Genomic DNA, 16,330 nt, shown 5'->3' on the forward strand with positions numbered 1-16,330 from the left:
TTGAGAGAAAGAAGTGAGGGTGTGAAGAACAGAATCTCTGTCCCCTCAATAAAATATCAGACGAGGAAAGATTATTAGATGAGGAAGAGTAAAAGAGGATAGAGAAGCCAGGTTAGTGAGATAAAAGCCAGAGTATTTCCAGAGCACAAAAGTCAGAGTTATAAGGAAAGGAGCTGACATCATAGTCAAATAATACAGAAAAACCAAGGAAGAATAGAGACACGAAACTACCATTCCACAGCTGTTTATACAAAGCTGTCAAATGATAATAGGTCTATGAAACAATCAGGCCGGGAGTGGTGGCTCACGCCTGTAATCCTAGCACTTTGGGAGGCTGAGGAGGGAGGATCATTTGAGGCCAGGAGTTTGAGACCAGCCTGAGCAAGAACAAGACCCCATCTCTACTAAAAATAGAAAAAGTTAGCCAGATGCATTGGCACAGGCCTGTAGTCCCACCTACTTGGGAGGCTGAGGCAGGAGGATTGCTCGAGCCCAGGAGTTTGAGGTTGCTGTGAGCTATGATGATGCCACTGCACTCTAGCCCGGGAGACAGAGCAAGACCCTGTATTAATAATAATAATAATAATAATAATAATAATGATAATGATAACACTGTAAATAATAGGAAGTCACCTTAATCATCTGAAGCTCCAGGAGAAAGTTATTGAATAAATGAAACAAAATACACAGTTATAAATATTGAATAAAATACATAAATTAATGTTATTAAGTCAATTAAAACCATGGGAATAACTCTAGAAATCCTAATGAAATCTGAGTTGTTCTGAATTTTTAGGAACACTGTTTTACTTTTCCTTATTTCTGGCAGTCATAGAATCTATCACGTATTTAATATAGATGGCAATTGTCCCTTTAGGAAATGATCTCTCAATTCTTTGATGTTTTTAGTGAGCAACCAAATTGTCTAAAATCCATTTAAAATAAAAGTTACATACTCAATATTGTAATATTGACACTAGAGCATACGCTACCAGTGGCTAGATAATTCTTAGAGAGAAAGTGTAAACAGAAGGCATCTCAAATTCTTCTCCATCACCTTTCATTGTTTGTAAAAATATTTTCCTAACCACTCCCTCTCCCCACAACATTAAGCAAGCCATAATAAAGTACTGTAGAGCCAAACTCAGTCCCTACGTAATCCCTTGCTAATTATACACACTCTCCTTTCAAATGACAGGTGGACAACAGATATCATCACTCCATTTGCTTCTCCTTTCTTCCACAGATGATCTACCTTACACAAAAGCAGAACCGTGTGGACTATTTAATCCACAAAGACAACATAGAAATTGAAGTCTACTCTTTACTTTGTAAATCAGGAAACTAAAGTTCGGAGGAGTTTAAGTGGCTTCTGTAGGGTCGAAAGCTAATAAAACATGGGCTTATAACCAAGGGTCCTAATTTGAAAAGAACTGGAAGGTTGGTAGCATTGATTCTGGCCACCTTCCCTAATGAGTAACAGGCCTTCTTAACAAAATAAACATGAAGTTGCAAATATAGTCTAGAACATTTCTATGTTACAATTCTTTTTTTAAACAATAAATCATAATCAGAGAGATATTTTAGCTCTGGAACAAACCAGGGTACTCTACCAATAGTTAAAAAGTATGAGGAAGATGTTAATCTTAATCCTTTTTCTAAAGTTAACATTTGTATACATTCAGTTACGGAGGCTGGGTACTACAAAGGCATAACAAGGAAATATAAGGCCTTGTCTCTGCTTTCCCAGGATTTACAATCCCGTTGTAGAGACAAGACATGCATAGTTGAAAGTTGGCACCATCATTTTATAATGTCATCTCCCTGTCCACATGAGTGGGATGATGGGCTAAACCTAATAAATACTATATGTGGTTCTATGTAAACAAAATGGCCAAAGAGAATGGGTGAAACATGACTGAATAGCAGCACTTGTTAAAGAAAGGTCAAGATTTTAGTCTGTTCACATAGCAAATATTTAGAATGCCTACTCTGTAGCAGGTGAAGTCCTAAATGTTTGGGAAATACAGGTGTGCAAGACAGATAGGATCTCTGCTCTCATGGACTTTACCACATAGTGAGAGAAGAGAGACAATAATCAAGTACACAAACACAAAAAGATGAGAAATGCTGTGAAGAATATAAAGTCAGAGAAGGCCTCTTTAGAGGGACTACCATTAGCGTGGAGAGCAGAAAGGAGCCAGCAATGGGCAGAGCATTCCAGGCAGAAGGAGCAACAAGCTTAGATGTGTGAGGATCAGAAAGGAGGCCACTCTGGCTGGAATGTCAGAAACCTGAGGAGAGTAGAAGAATGACAAAGGGCCTGCAGCCAAGATAAAGATTTTGGATAATAAATAGTTCAGGAGTGGTAGAAAAGTCACTGAAAGGTCATAAGTAGAGGAGTGGCAAAATCTGTTATCAGCTTTAAAAAATTTATAGTCAGTTCAATGAATCAGTATAGAAATGTGAATATACCCCAAAAGCCAAAGGATCTTTACCTTCATCCTTATAAAGAAGGGTGTTCAGAATGCAGTAGGTGACAGACCCCCTGTCTTCATGACTGATTCACCTGGACTATGTGATCAGAGCTGGGTGATGCTTTTCAGACATTCGTTGTATTCACAACACTAGAAAGTTGTGCTATTTAAGACAGTGTACAAATTCATCATTCATTATGTCAAAATAAAAAGCACTGCCATAGAGGTAACTCAAGATTAATCTTTCACGGCCGGGTGCGGTGGCTCACACCTGTAATCCTAGCACTCTGGGAGGCCGAGGTGGGAGGATTGCTCAAGGTCAGGAGTTCAAGACCAGCCTGAGCAAGAGCGAGACCCCGTCTCTACTAAAAAATAGAAAGAAATTAACCAGACAACTAAAAATATATAGAAAAAATTAGCCGAGCATGGTGGCACATGCCTGTAGTCCCAGCTACTCGGGAGGCTGAGGCAGGAGGATTGCTTAAGCCCAGGAGTTTGAGGTTGCTGTGAGCTAGGCTGACGCCACGGCACTCTAGCCCGGGCAACAGAGTGAGACTCTGTCTCAAAAAAAAAAAAAGATTAATCTTCCACAATTATACAAGAAGAACAATGTTTGCAGCAAGCAACAGAGCATAGGGTGTGTTTATTTCTGACTTACCTACTCAAGGAAAGTGTGTCCATCTTTTACTTAATACAAACATGTCAAAACTAATTCTAAGCATTAAAAATGCTACCTTCAGTAAAAATTAGGAAAATTAGACATAGATGTTAGTCTCTCATGGCCATTTATCATATTCCTTAGATCTTTAATGTTAAAAAATGACAAATGTGATACATACATACTTACCTACATACTAAACCCCACAAAGGATAAGAGGATGATATTTTTACTAAAATGTATCCAGATTTAATTTTCTGTTTATTAACTTGTTTAAAGACCTCAAAAAGATTTTACTCAAAACATCTGTCAAATGAAAAAGATTTTACTCAGATTGTACATGCTAAATATTCAGTATTTATTTGCCCCCAAGCTACCAACACATTTTTACCATATGTTCACAATTCAGGATGTTAATCTTACCCTAAGAATGCTGGTCAACTGGAAACTCTGCAATTAGTCTCGATTTGAAAAATTCCTAAAGAGAAATCATAAGCATATTGTTATATTTTACATATCACAGGACTGCAAGATAATTTATCCACTTATGTGGTTCTAAAATTTCCAACATATATCATAATTTTGTGAAATATAAAAAAGGTAATTAAAAAAATGAGTACTAAGAGATCACCTTCCGACTTCTCAAAAAAGGGTGTTTTCTATTCATCAGGGGGATATAAAAATCACTGTCACAAATTATCAATTTAATCTCATCACAAAGGTAATCTACAAGGCACAAAATAGGAACATTCAACTTTTACTGGAGAATGAGACAAGCATTATATCTGAGGACCATGGATTTTATAAATAAAAGATATAAAAACATTGAAAATATCTATGCTTCTTAAATTAAATAGCAGAAACATGAAAAAAGACTTAGTATTTGGGATAGCTTTCTCCATCCAGGTTTTGTTCTTTTTGCTGATCTGCTAGTTTTATACAATTATGCCACTGTGAAATTCAACGGCACAATAGTGATACCCACTTTTGCCTCTTTCATGGGCTTTCTTGATGTTGTTATGAAGTCTCTTTAAACATCATTTTTGATGAAAGCATAAGAATTCATACACGGATATGTTCTATGTTATAAAATCATTTCCCTATGGAATCTTAAGTTTTCCTTTATCATTAATAATGATGTAAACATCTCTGTATTCTGTTCCTATTTTATCTTTTACATACGCTTCAAAAATGAGAGTATTGGGTCATAGAGCATGAACATTTTAGGGCCTCTGATATATAGTATCAAATTATTTCCCAAAAAGATTATACTAATTTTCTTTTCTGTAAATAATACATGAGTAGCAGCTCATCAGATTTAGGAATTTTCATTAAAAAAAAAAACTTTGCTAATTCCATACGTGAAAAAATGATCTTGTTGCTTTATTTTGCATTTCTTTGAGTTGGGCTGACTTATTTCAGCATGCTTATTAGCAAGTTTCATTCCTCTTTTCTATTTAACATTTACCTAAACTAGAGGAATATTTTGCTGAGAAAATATAAATGTAGAACTTAATGACAGCTCTCTCACAATGACAATGTGTCATCTCAGGGTGAAGCCACTGCTGTCAAGTAAAAAGAAATAACAAAATGTAGCTGAGTTTCTTTATCCAGGCTAAAACCAAATCATTCAAACTAATTTTAGAAACTGTAGCGAAAGTTACCGTTTTTCCTCCACCTCAGCAGAACATAGAAGCACCAAGTTGAAAGAATGAAATGTGAACACACTAAATGGCAACGCTTCTTAGAATAGAATAAAGAGTCCATATTAGGCAGAGTAAAAAGAGGACAAAGACTGTCACAGCAATTCTGACAGCCCCAGCTTCTGAGACAGGCGGCTGCGTCAGTGGTTCTCCAGCTTGCCATGCTAATGAGCATCACCAAACTGGCTACGCCTACGCCCTCAAAAACATTTTCCCTCCCAGTGGCAGGACACAGACATGTGTATTTTAACTTGCATAATCAATTCCAAGATAACCTACAAAAAGATATTCTGGAAGATTTGGAGGTAGCAAACATAACACTGAGAAGCCCTTTCTTCCTCAAATAAGAGCTCCTTTCAGAAGGTTCCCTATGAGGAACATAGAAGGGAATACTCCCAAGTGACTAAGGATTAGAGAACAATAAGGCAACAATCAGCTTTCTGATAGAACAATAGAAGGCCCCAGTGCTTTTGCTTTGAAAATGGAGAGATCTGGATGCTTTTATTTCCTTCTGGTCAGTAGAGATAGTGCATTTGACAAAACAAACTCCTTTGTAGGAGAGCAAAGAACTACTACACAATTTTGGAGTCTGATAATGGCTTTCCATTTGGGTGCATTTGTCTTTTAGTGCTGTGGTCCCCAATCCCTGGGCCTCAGCCCATTACTGGTCTGTGGCCTGTTAGGAAATGGGCTCTGCCCCCACTACCCCCCTCACGACACCCTATCCTCCCCTTCCCCGTCTGTGGAAAAATTGTCTTCCACGAAACTGGTCCCTGGTGCCAAAAAGGTTGAGGACTGCTGTATTTAGTGATAGGTAAATAAAACCTTCAGAGGAAAGGTATAGCAAGAAGCGAAGAATCTCTGGTCAAAGGACCTGTATTAGGTTACAGGCATAGTCACGGGATATCACTTTGCAGCTAGAGCAGGAATCCCTGCAATATCATATTCATTCACCCTGCCTTAGGCAGTTGTAAAAGTTTAAGGCTTTAGGTTACATAAAATCAAAGTCCTCCATTTCATCAATTTGAAAAGTTCAAAACTATGAAGAAGAGATGGATTTAAAAGAGGGACATTATACTTCATCATTTGTCCCACTCTGGGATCAAGTGGAATCACCTCCATGAGCTGCCTGAATGGCCACTGGCTGAATTCACTGCTCCTTCATCTGTGTTCCTAGAACATACTCACTCATATTTCTCTTACACTGTTTTCTAGTATGTGTTAAGCTATTGCCCCAAGTTCCTTGAGAGCCAGGGCAGTATCTTATTTATCTGTATCCCAGGGAATCTAGCACAGTGTCTCTGTCCAGGACTAGATTAAGGTCTTGGAGATTACGGCAGCTGTCACATACTGATTCATCAATGGAGTGTTTAAAAAAATCTCTGGAAACTTAACTTGATTAAACAAACATAGTACCTATCAGAGCTTTTCTCAGGGAGAGTATTGAATGCGGTTGGAAGGGACGATCAGAACTCTGACAGCTATTTCCTCCTGGGCAATTGAGATTCTGGGAACTGGCAAAAGGGGGACATAAAGGGACTCTTTTGCTATCCTTTGCCTATACATTGGCTTCTCCTCTTAAAAATGCAAACAAATATTTAAAGACTAACAGTCTGAAGTGGCACCAAATCCACAGTTTGCCCAGAGCCAAGAGTAACAAATGCTCAGCCCCTCTAGGGTGCCCCCATTTCTCATTGTTGCCTGTCAGCACCATGAATATTTAGGAAATCACTGTTGAGTGAATAAATGATACCAGATCAGGTTTCACCACAAGGGTAGGAACCAGGGGTACAGAGGAGGAGGCCTGGCTCCTGAAAGGATCTGTACACACAATTGGTACACACACACGGTGTGTCTGGAAGAGTGGCAAAGCAAATGCTGGGAACAGAGCCTTAGGCATTCCCATCACCCCATGGCAGGCACAGAGATTCCGAAGCAGAGGCTAAGCCTTCACCCCCTCAGGAAGAAAGGAGAAAAATTTATACTTGCCAACTTACCCACCAAACATGACATCTCACAAATCTGAATGGAGAACTGCTGTCAAATTCAGCATGACTGGCTGCATCATAATGACTGTGAGTCATTTTAAATCAGTGATAGCCCACTGGATAAATGCCACAGCATTCTAAAATGACCTTAATAGCTTATTGAATTATGATTTCACAATTATTCTTTTGCCCAAGTTAACCTTAGTATAATACAACAGGAATAATGCTGGGACCAATGGAATTATCAAGTCATCACCCAAGGGATGTTGTGCATCATGCTGTTCTGCGTCCACTTGCCCTGTCTGCTTTTCCCCAAGACCATGAACTCTGGAGGGCAAAGACCCTTCTTTTCCCTCTAGGGGCTGTCACATATTAGGTACTTCATAAATATTATAATTCCACAATTCTGTGAGCTATGATCAAGCTGACAATATTGCATGTCCTTGGATAGTTTCAGTCTCATAAAGCTAGTAACTTCTGAGAGTGATGACTGTAGAGAATATTACATCTGCTATAACACATTCTTAACCCACTGACAAAATCAAATTGTCATGTATTGTAAATCAGCCTAGTGCTTTTACCTCAAGCTAATTTTTGACCCCAAAATAAAAAGGTTTAAATTTCAGTAGTAAATGACTATTAAATGCAAAAGATGTTTAAAATAAACACTGCTACTCTACTTGCCCCCCAAACAAGTAGTTACTCCTTACTTCATGCTTCTTTAGCATTTAGGGAACATTGATAGTTCTATTCTACTTCCATTAAACTGCTTCACCAATATCTGGTTTAATGCCTTTCTGTCTCAGCTTTTGAACTCTTAGAAGACTTGAGTGTGCAGGAAAGGACATGACACTCAACAGAGTCTCAGAAATTACTTGCTGAATGGAAGCGGGTGGTGGGAGACAGAAAGGGGAAGGCTAACACTTCCTGTGTACTTGGTGAAGTAGGTATTATTATCTCCACTCTAAAGGTGAGAAAGTTGAGGATCAGAGAAACTAAAAAAGCTGATGAAGCTCACATGCAAACCCAGCACTCACACCAGCTCTGACTAAGAGCCATATGTTACACGGCCTCTCCAAAGAGCTATATAAAAAGGAGTTTTATATAGAATGTGACATCTCTTCTATTCAAAGCTACAATCTATCTTTTAGAAAAACTAAGATGACAATTTAAAAATGAGATCTGGATTGTTTTCCTACCTAATTATTCGGTATTCTATCTAGTGAAACAGAATCAACAAGTGTTTCCTTCATCCTGTTTGCTTATTAAATAATTAAGATCGACATGACACCTAGGCAGAGCAAGGATGCATCCTGCTTGCATCAGCTCTTATAGAGAAACATTAACCCACCAATTGAATAACAAGATGAATAATCCAGGTTTCATCTGTATTTAAATGAAAATGTTTTACATGGCTTTTCTTCCTGATATACCTAGCTAAAAATAAATTAATACTATATCACATATATGTCACTTTCTTTTTGAACGACTTAACAAAAGAGTATCATATATGTTTGATGTGTTAGTTACTTTGTTAGGCCTAGTCCGAAAACTCTAATGGAAATTTCAGAGACTTGAAGGGAGGGTAGCAGAATGGCTAAGATTTAGTTCTTTTTTTTTTTTTTTTGAGACAGAGTCTAGCTCTTGTTGCCCGGGCTAGAGTGAGTGCCGTGGCATCAGCCTAGCTCACAGCAACCTCAAACTCCTGGGCTTAAGCGATCCTTCTGCCTCAGCCTCCCTAGTAGCTGAGACTACAGGCCTGTACCACCATGCCCGGCTAATTTTGTCTATATATATTTTCAGTTGGCCAGATAATTTCTTTCTATTTTTTAGTAGAGACGGGGTCTCGCTGTTTCTCAGGCTGGTCTCGAACTCCTGACCTCAAGCAATCCACCCGCCTCGGCCTCCCAGAGTGCTAGGATTACATGCGTGAGCCACCACACCCAGCCTTAAGATTTAATTCTGACTTTGTCATTTAACATACGCTGCTTGATCTTAGATAAGTATCAATCCCCTTATCTGTAAAATAGAGATAATGGTTTCTATCTAATGGAGTTGTTTTAAGAGTTAAATAAGGTAACTATAAATCAAATGCTTAGTACAGTAGCAGGTACAAAGTAAGGATTCAAAAATGGTAATTTATTAACACAGTAGTAGCTTTATTTAAAATTAATCCTTGAAAGGTTGGCTTTAAGGTATGATCCTATAAACAGAAACCAGACTTGATATTGGGGGTTTGGTTATCTACTTAAGTTAGTGATTTCCATGCCAAATGTTGCAATATATCACATGACTCTAGTTACTATGAAGTATTATGAAATATAAACGTAACTTTCCTCAATCATTTACCATATGGCCCACAAGGAAGACAAAGTGTTGTGAAGCCAACACAGCACACTGTGATGCAACATTTTAAAAAAGTTAACCTGTGCTAGTAATCTCCACTTTTTGATGCAATACCTATCATCTCAGTCAAGATTCATGCTGCTAATAAGTCAGATATGACCAATGTCACACAAGCAAAAGGTCATGTCTTAAAATCTATAATCAGGGATGCACTACAATGAGAATGTGCTTAATGCCACAGAACTGTATGCTTAAAAATAGTTAAAATATCACGCCTGTAATCCTAGCACTCTGGAAGGCCGAGGTGGGTGGATTGTTTGAGCTCAGGAGTTCGAGACCAGCCTGAGCAAGAGCGAGACCCCGTCTCTACTAAAAATAGAAAGAAATTAGCTGGACAACTAAAAATATATGGAAAAAATTAGCCGGGCATGGTGGTGCATGACTGTAGTCCCAGCTACTCAGGAGGCTGAGGCAGAAGGATCGCTTGAGCCCAGGAGTTTGAGGTTGCTGTGAGCTAGGCTAACGCCACGGCACTCTAGTCCGGGCAACAGAGTGAGACTCTGTCTCAAAAAAAAAAAAATAGTTAAAATAGTAAATTTTATGTTATGTATATTCTACCACCAAAAAACCTATACTCATGTAAACCAGTAAAACCATCATTATTGCTTTAAAATGAACATAAATGGGTTACACAAATTAAATACACAGTGAGTTTTAATGTACTAGGAAACATACCAACACAAAAAAATATTTTAGTATGTCAAATTCACTCTGTTCATAATTCATAGGTTACTATATTAAATATTCAATAATAAATTTTGTTTGTTACCTTAAATTAGATGAAGGGTAGGTGAGATATGATCTCCCGAATTTTTCCAGAAAAGGCTTAAGTCTTCTTTATAGATAAATAGCAATATTTGAAGTAGGACATTTAAAAATGTTCTAGTGATTACTGCAGTTAGTGCACATGTGAGATCTTTTTTCCCCCTAATGTAACCATTGAAGCACCCACATGTTTACAAAATTCAGTAATAATTTAATGAATGTGCTAAGTATTTGATCCTCTTGTTAATCTTCTTTCATTAACAGGTCAATCCACCAGAAGGAATCAAGGACAGCCAATAGGGTAGGTGAAGGGGAGGAGGAGGGGAGGAGGAGGAAGGGAAGAGGGAAGGATGGGTGAGTGTTAGTCCAGACAGATTGTGTGTGTGTTGGGAAATGTTTACAAGGGAACAATCATAATCCTTGGCTTTAGTGATAGCAGACCTACTTACTGGGTGCTTACATGAAATAAATAGATTATCCATCCCTCCATCCATCCACCCTGAGACTTTCATAATAACAAACTGATTTTTGTAGGATTTCCTTGTTACTTCCTTAGTCTCTGGATATGTGGGGAGGAAATATCCACCCAAAGCATGAGTGGATAAAGGTATATCAAATGACATATCAAAAGCCATATCAGATGAGAGTTAATTTAATAATAGAGAAATAGCTGCTACATTAGAAGAGGGAGGGAATGTAGTAATGTGCTTAGGTGTTCAAATGAAGGAAAGTAACCATCACTGAGACATGAGGAAGGATGGAGACCATGAGGCCACGTGATCCAACAGAAAGAATCTCGACTAGGTGTCAGGAGACCCTGGGTCTGCTCCTTACTTTACTTCTAACTGACAGCATAATGTTGGGCAAGTCATCTCACCTCACTTAACCTGATTTTCCTCACTTGTAATGTTAGAGAGAACAAATGATCAATAGACTCTCGACTTCCACAGCATCCCACTATCTTATGAGTTGATTAACGGTAGCTGGCACTGGGGGGTACAGAGTCTGAAAGACTCCTCTGGACTGGTGAGAATTGGGCAGAGCTTTGCGGAGTGACAGCACCAGGAGAAGAATTAACTCAAAGGAGAATGGTGTATATTTTCTTAGAGCAAGAGGGCACTGGTCTACAACTGGCAACTGATACATCTGTCTCACTGGAAAGGGAGTAAAAGTTGGTTATAATAAGAGAAGAAGGTCATCAAGTCAAGCATATAATGAAAGCACGAATTTTAAATGAAGGTAGAAAGGGAGCTGGGACGCTGGCAGGGTCCTATACTAACCCACCCCTTTAGCATCGGGGTTTGGTCCTGGGCCTGTAGCTTCTCTGCTCATGCACATGATCTGCTCGGGTGACATCCTTTACCCTTAAGCCTTCATCTGCCACCTCTGTGTACATAATGAGCCCAGCTCCCTAACCCTAAGCATCAAAATCATCTCCCCAAACATCTCCCTGGCTATGTACTGAGGTGTGTCAAAGCACATCATTCAGCAGGTCCCAAACTGCATCCACCGTTTCCTCCTACACCCAGACACCAAACCCGCTCTTCCTGAGTCCCGGAATCTCAGGTTGATAGCAACACCAAGGGCTAAGGCACTACTATGGTTTGAATGTCTGCAACCCCTTCAAAATTCATGTTGAAAGTTAATCCCTAAAGTAACAATATTAAAAGGCTGATCCTTTGGGCGGCGATTGGGCCATGAGGTCCCTGCCCTCATGGAAGGGATTATGTGCCTTATAAAAGGGAGTGAGGGGGTGGGTGCTCCCCTTCCATCTCTTTTTGCTCTTCTGCTCCTTCACCTTGTGAGGTGAGGACATAGCATTCAAGGCCCAGAAACCGAACCTGTAATGCCTTGATCTTGGACTTTCCAGGACTGTGAAAAATACATTCATATTGTTTATAATTACCCAGCAGCATAAACAGACTAAGATAGGCACCTAACCCAGAAACTTTCTTTTCCTCTACTCCCTCAAATCAAGTGCTCTTCTTCTTAAACCAGACCCTTCTGCAATCCTGCTGCCATTGCCTCTGGTGGAACTGCCTCATCTTTGACGAGGAGGACTGAAATAGCCTCCTCTCTCAGCCTCCTTAGTCCGTTTCCATACTGCAGCCAGAGAGCTCATTCTAAAACACATCACCTCCTGATCTATTGCATTGTTACTGAAAAGACAAAACAACATCTCAGGGAAGGCTGGTGGGGCCTGGCAATGGAGAGTGATGGCAAGGACTGCTCTCCAGCCCCTCTGGATTTCTGCTTTATTGGCTCTTGCTATTTCCTTCCTAGGAATGCTAAGGTTTGACCCCCATAGGGCAGGGCAGACTGGATTCCGTATTTTTTGATCACCGTGATCACTGGTCACTTGAGAACAGCTAGAAAAGGAAGACAGGATGCTTTACCACGTGGCTCCCTGTGAGCACCCACTCCTCCCCACAAGTTAGGTATGGCCTCTTCTCACTTCATCATGCTGCCTGCCTCAGGGGTTCCGATACAGTTGGAACCACTTCTGCGAGGGCAAGGAATTTTTAAAGCCTCTAGCTCTGTTTTTATCTACACACGTCACTGGCGTCTATGCTTGCAGATACTGGGCATTTTCACAGAGGTTATCTCTACTTCCCGGTCAGCAGCAGTCATTGCTACGGTGGCCAATCCTGGGCATACAGAGAAATTGCTGCACTTGCTGACCTGTTGTCCTGTAAACGTTCTGGAGCTGCTGTAGGTAAGTGCAAACTGCCCAACTTTTATTTACTTATTTTTATATCATTTGTTCCCCCAAGCCCTAAGAGCCTTCTTGCTGATCAGGTACATTTTTGCTTTGCTTCTCCACTTTTCCCACTGGCGGGAGTGAGAGGTGGGGGCTGGCGTCCACGGCAGCATGTGGAAAATGAGCACTGGCCTGTGCCCACCATGGCTTGGGCCTAAATCACTCACCCAGTCCAGGCCTCCATCTCCTCAGCTTGAAAATACAGACAATCGAACTGGCCTAAGAGTTGGCATTTGTGGTAAAAGAAATATTATGGAAGCACTTTGAAATCATTGAAATGGCAGATAAATGCCAAGGGGGAACTCCTATAAAGAAAGCTAATTCTTTTGCTGGCAAAGTGATTTGGAAAGAGGATGGCCTTGGGACATTATCTTAAATTGAAACAAAGCAACCCAGGAAGTGAGCTTTATTTATATCACTGTGGTTCCAAGGCAACCAAACAGCAAGTGTTGCGAGGACACTGACCTTCCATAACATTTAGTTCCTCCTACAAAGACAAAAGGAACTTTTCAAAAAGGCTCAGAGGCCCACGGTTCGAGGTAAATATGTGGCCCACGCACAGACTGTCAGTAATCTCTTCCACTGTGAAAAAACAACCTGAGTAGAAAGTTCTCCAAATCTACCTCCAATAATGGACGGGTAATGGACCAATCAAAGGTCTGTCAATTGGGGATTTGGAAAAAGAAAAAGAAAAAAACAACATCCACAGTCTGTGGCTCACAGTGCCAATGAAGTGCTGCTGCACCTATCTGCCCAACCCAGAGAAGGCCTTCTGGAACATTCCAGTTGGCCAACACTGCTTATCTATTCTGGCTCCTATTTCCTCTGGAAGGTGTGGGAAACGAAGCACTGGGCAAGAGCATTAAGAGAGAAATAGGCTGGGCGCGCTGGCTCACGCCTGTAATCCTAGCACTCTGGGAGGCCGAGGCGGGTGGATCGCTCAAGGTCAGGAGTTCGAGACCAGCCGGAGCAAGAGCAAGACCCCTGTTTCTACTAATAATAGAAACAAATTAGCTGGCCAACTAAACTATATATAGAAAAAATTAGCCGGGCATGGTGGTGCATGCCTGTAGTCCCAGCTACTCGGGAGGCTGAGGCAGTAGGATTGCTTAAGTCCAGGCATTTGAGGTTGCTGTGAGCTAGGCTGACGCCTCGGCACTCACTCTAGCCTGGGCAACAAAGTAACACTCTGTCTCAAAAAAAAAAAAAAAAAAAAAAACCAAAAAAAAAGAGAGAGAGAAATAAATCAGTTTTAAAAAGCAAGCTCTATGTCACTTACATTTCTGGGGAAATGTCCATTTTTACCTTGGTGCTAAGTCAATGCTTCATATTTGCAACTTGGTTACTGGCCACTGGTGGTTTAAAATCACTGGTGGCCATTTGCTCCTAAGGGGGAATAGAAAAACGTCTGGGTTTACATTCAGGTAAACACATAGTGAAATGTCTTTTTTCTTTTTTTTTTTTTTTTGAGACAGAGTCTCACTGTTGCCCAGGCTAGAGTGCCGTGGCATCAGCCTAGCTCACAGCAACCTCAAACTCCTGGGCTCAAGCAATCCTTCTGCCTCAACCTCCTGAGTAGCTGCGACTACAGGCATGCGCCACCATGCCTGGCTATATATTATCTTCAGTTGTCCAGCTAATTTCTTTCTATTTTCAGTAGAGACAGGGTCTCGCTCTTGCTCAGGCTGGTCTCGAACTCCTGACCTTGAGCGATCCTCCTGCCTTGGCCTCCCAGAGTGCTAGGATTACAGGCATGAGCCACTGCACCCGGCCGATGTTTTTTTTTCTGATATCACTTTCTCCAACATCAACTGATTGTCCTTCAATTCAAGCCTATTCTGATGCTAACCACCTGCAGTACGCATCAAACTCACAGGTTTAAGGGCTCGGTTCCACAAGACTGCCCCCATTTCAGAGTCCAGTTGCAAGTCCCAGGTATCCAAGCTACCTGCACTTCTGTCTGACTGGACTACAAATTTGGATGTTCCCACAACCTCCTCCTCAAGTGTGAAAATTCGTCAGAATAACTCACAGAACTCAGGAAAATACTTTACTTACTGTTACTGGTTTATTATAAAGGTTACAACTCAGGAACAGCCAAATGGAAGAGATACACAAGGCAAGGTATTTAGCAGTGGGGACGAGGAGCCTCCTAGCACTTTGATATATTCACCAACCTAGAAGCTACCGGAACCTTACTGTTTAGAGGTTTTTGTGGAAGTGTCATGATGTAGGCATTACTGATTAAATCTCTGGCCATTAGTGATTGGAAATCTCTAGCTCTTCCCTCCTCCCTAGAGGTGAGACTGAAAGTTCCACCCCTCAAATCACAAGGCTGATTTTTCTGGTGATCAGCCCCCATCCTGAAGCTATCTCTGGAGCCCACAATAATTCATCTCATTAGCACAAACTCTGGGAAGGTGGAGGAGTCACTGTGAGTAACAAAGCACATTCCTATCATGATATTCCAAGGGTTTAAGGAGCTCTGTGCCATCAACTGGGGACAAAGACTAAATATATATTCCTTATTATACCACACATAGCATGTTGTTGCATAAGAACAGTCTCATAGGAGGGTTGATTCTTATTCCAAATGGTTGCAATTTGAAACAATGCCAAGTAGTTCACTTAGAAGGAAGGTCAAGCTCACCTTCCAGGCCAAAACAAGGCAGTCATTTGAGTCATGAATGCCCTGAGTCAATGACTTATAAAAGCCACTTCCTAAGGGATGCCGTCCTCACACCCTGACCAGGTCACTTCGCAACATACTCCTGTAGTCCTCCATCCCTTCCTTTCATAACATTTACTACACACCCACAAATGACTATTCAATTAAAGGTTCATTTCTCTTCCACTAAACTATAAGCTTTCTGAGGCCTGATCTACATGGATTATACTCATTATTACATCCCAGGGCTTAGCATGCAGCAGCTGCTATTGAATGTTAATTGAAAAAAAAAGTTAAAATTAGACCTCCTCGCTTGGAGCAAAAACTGAAAACCTTATAATTTTCACACCATCTTGCCTTCAATTTACCAAATTCCATGTGACATGCAAAGGTCCCTGAATTCTTTAGCAGACTGAAGACTCCATTTGAGCCTGATCAGCAAGGAGGGATTTAGCTCAGCCATGGCATTACGAATAATTTGGGGCAGCTCTGAGAAATGAAGTGATATAATAAAATAAGGCGAGGTTTCTAAAAGAACCCATAAATAACTAATAGGGATCAGGTAGAATGCCCACATTCCACAGAAGGAAACAGGTAGTTTCTGCACATTAGGTTGGCTCTTGGCTTCAGAACTCAGCAGGATTCTGCAGCTTTACTTGGTGTTAGCAGAGGGGAGAAACCATGTATTCTCTGGAAATTTTAGAGTTTTAATGGTTTTCCAAGAGAGAGAAGACACATTCCCCATCTGGAAGTTAAACACATGACTTCTAAATTAAGGTGGGGCTTTGTCATAGCTCAGTGACAAATTCAGCCACATGACACACATAGGCTCCAGCCAGTGACCTAAGTTTCTCCTTTGTACACAGCAGAATAATCTATGGCTACTTCTTAGCAACCAAATTTG

General features: G+C 40.5%; 1 protein-coding gene across 3 annotated transcripts in view; it reads right to left on the reverse strand.

Moving 5' to 3' along the window:
* Positions 1-16,330, reverse strand: part of LRRC8B (leucine rich repeat containing 8 VRAC subunit B) — a 42,083-nt gene that overhangs the window by 20,496 nt on the left and 5,257 nt on the right. For 2 of the 3 annotated variants that reach the window (XM_045547574.1, XM_045547571.1), the window contains exon 2: positions 3,559-3,613. The gene's annotated coding sequence lies outside the window, so the exon portion shown is untranslated. Of the gene's footprint in view, positions 1-3,558; positions 3,614-14,037; positions 14,144-16,330 lie in introns of those variants that run through there. The other variant, XM_045547572.1, reaches the window with a different exon arrangement.

This window comes from Lemur catta, chromosome 3 (genome assembly GCF_020740605.2).
Source record: "Lemur catta isolate mLemCat1 chromosome 3, mLemCat1.pri, whole genome shotgun sequence".
NCBI classification, from domain to species: Eukaryota; Metazoa; Chordata; class Mammalia; order Primates; family Lemuridae; genus Lemur; species Lemur catta.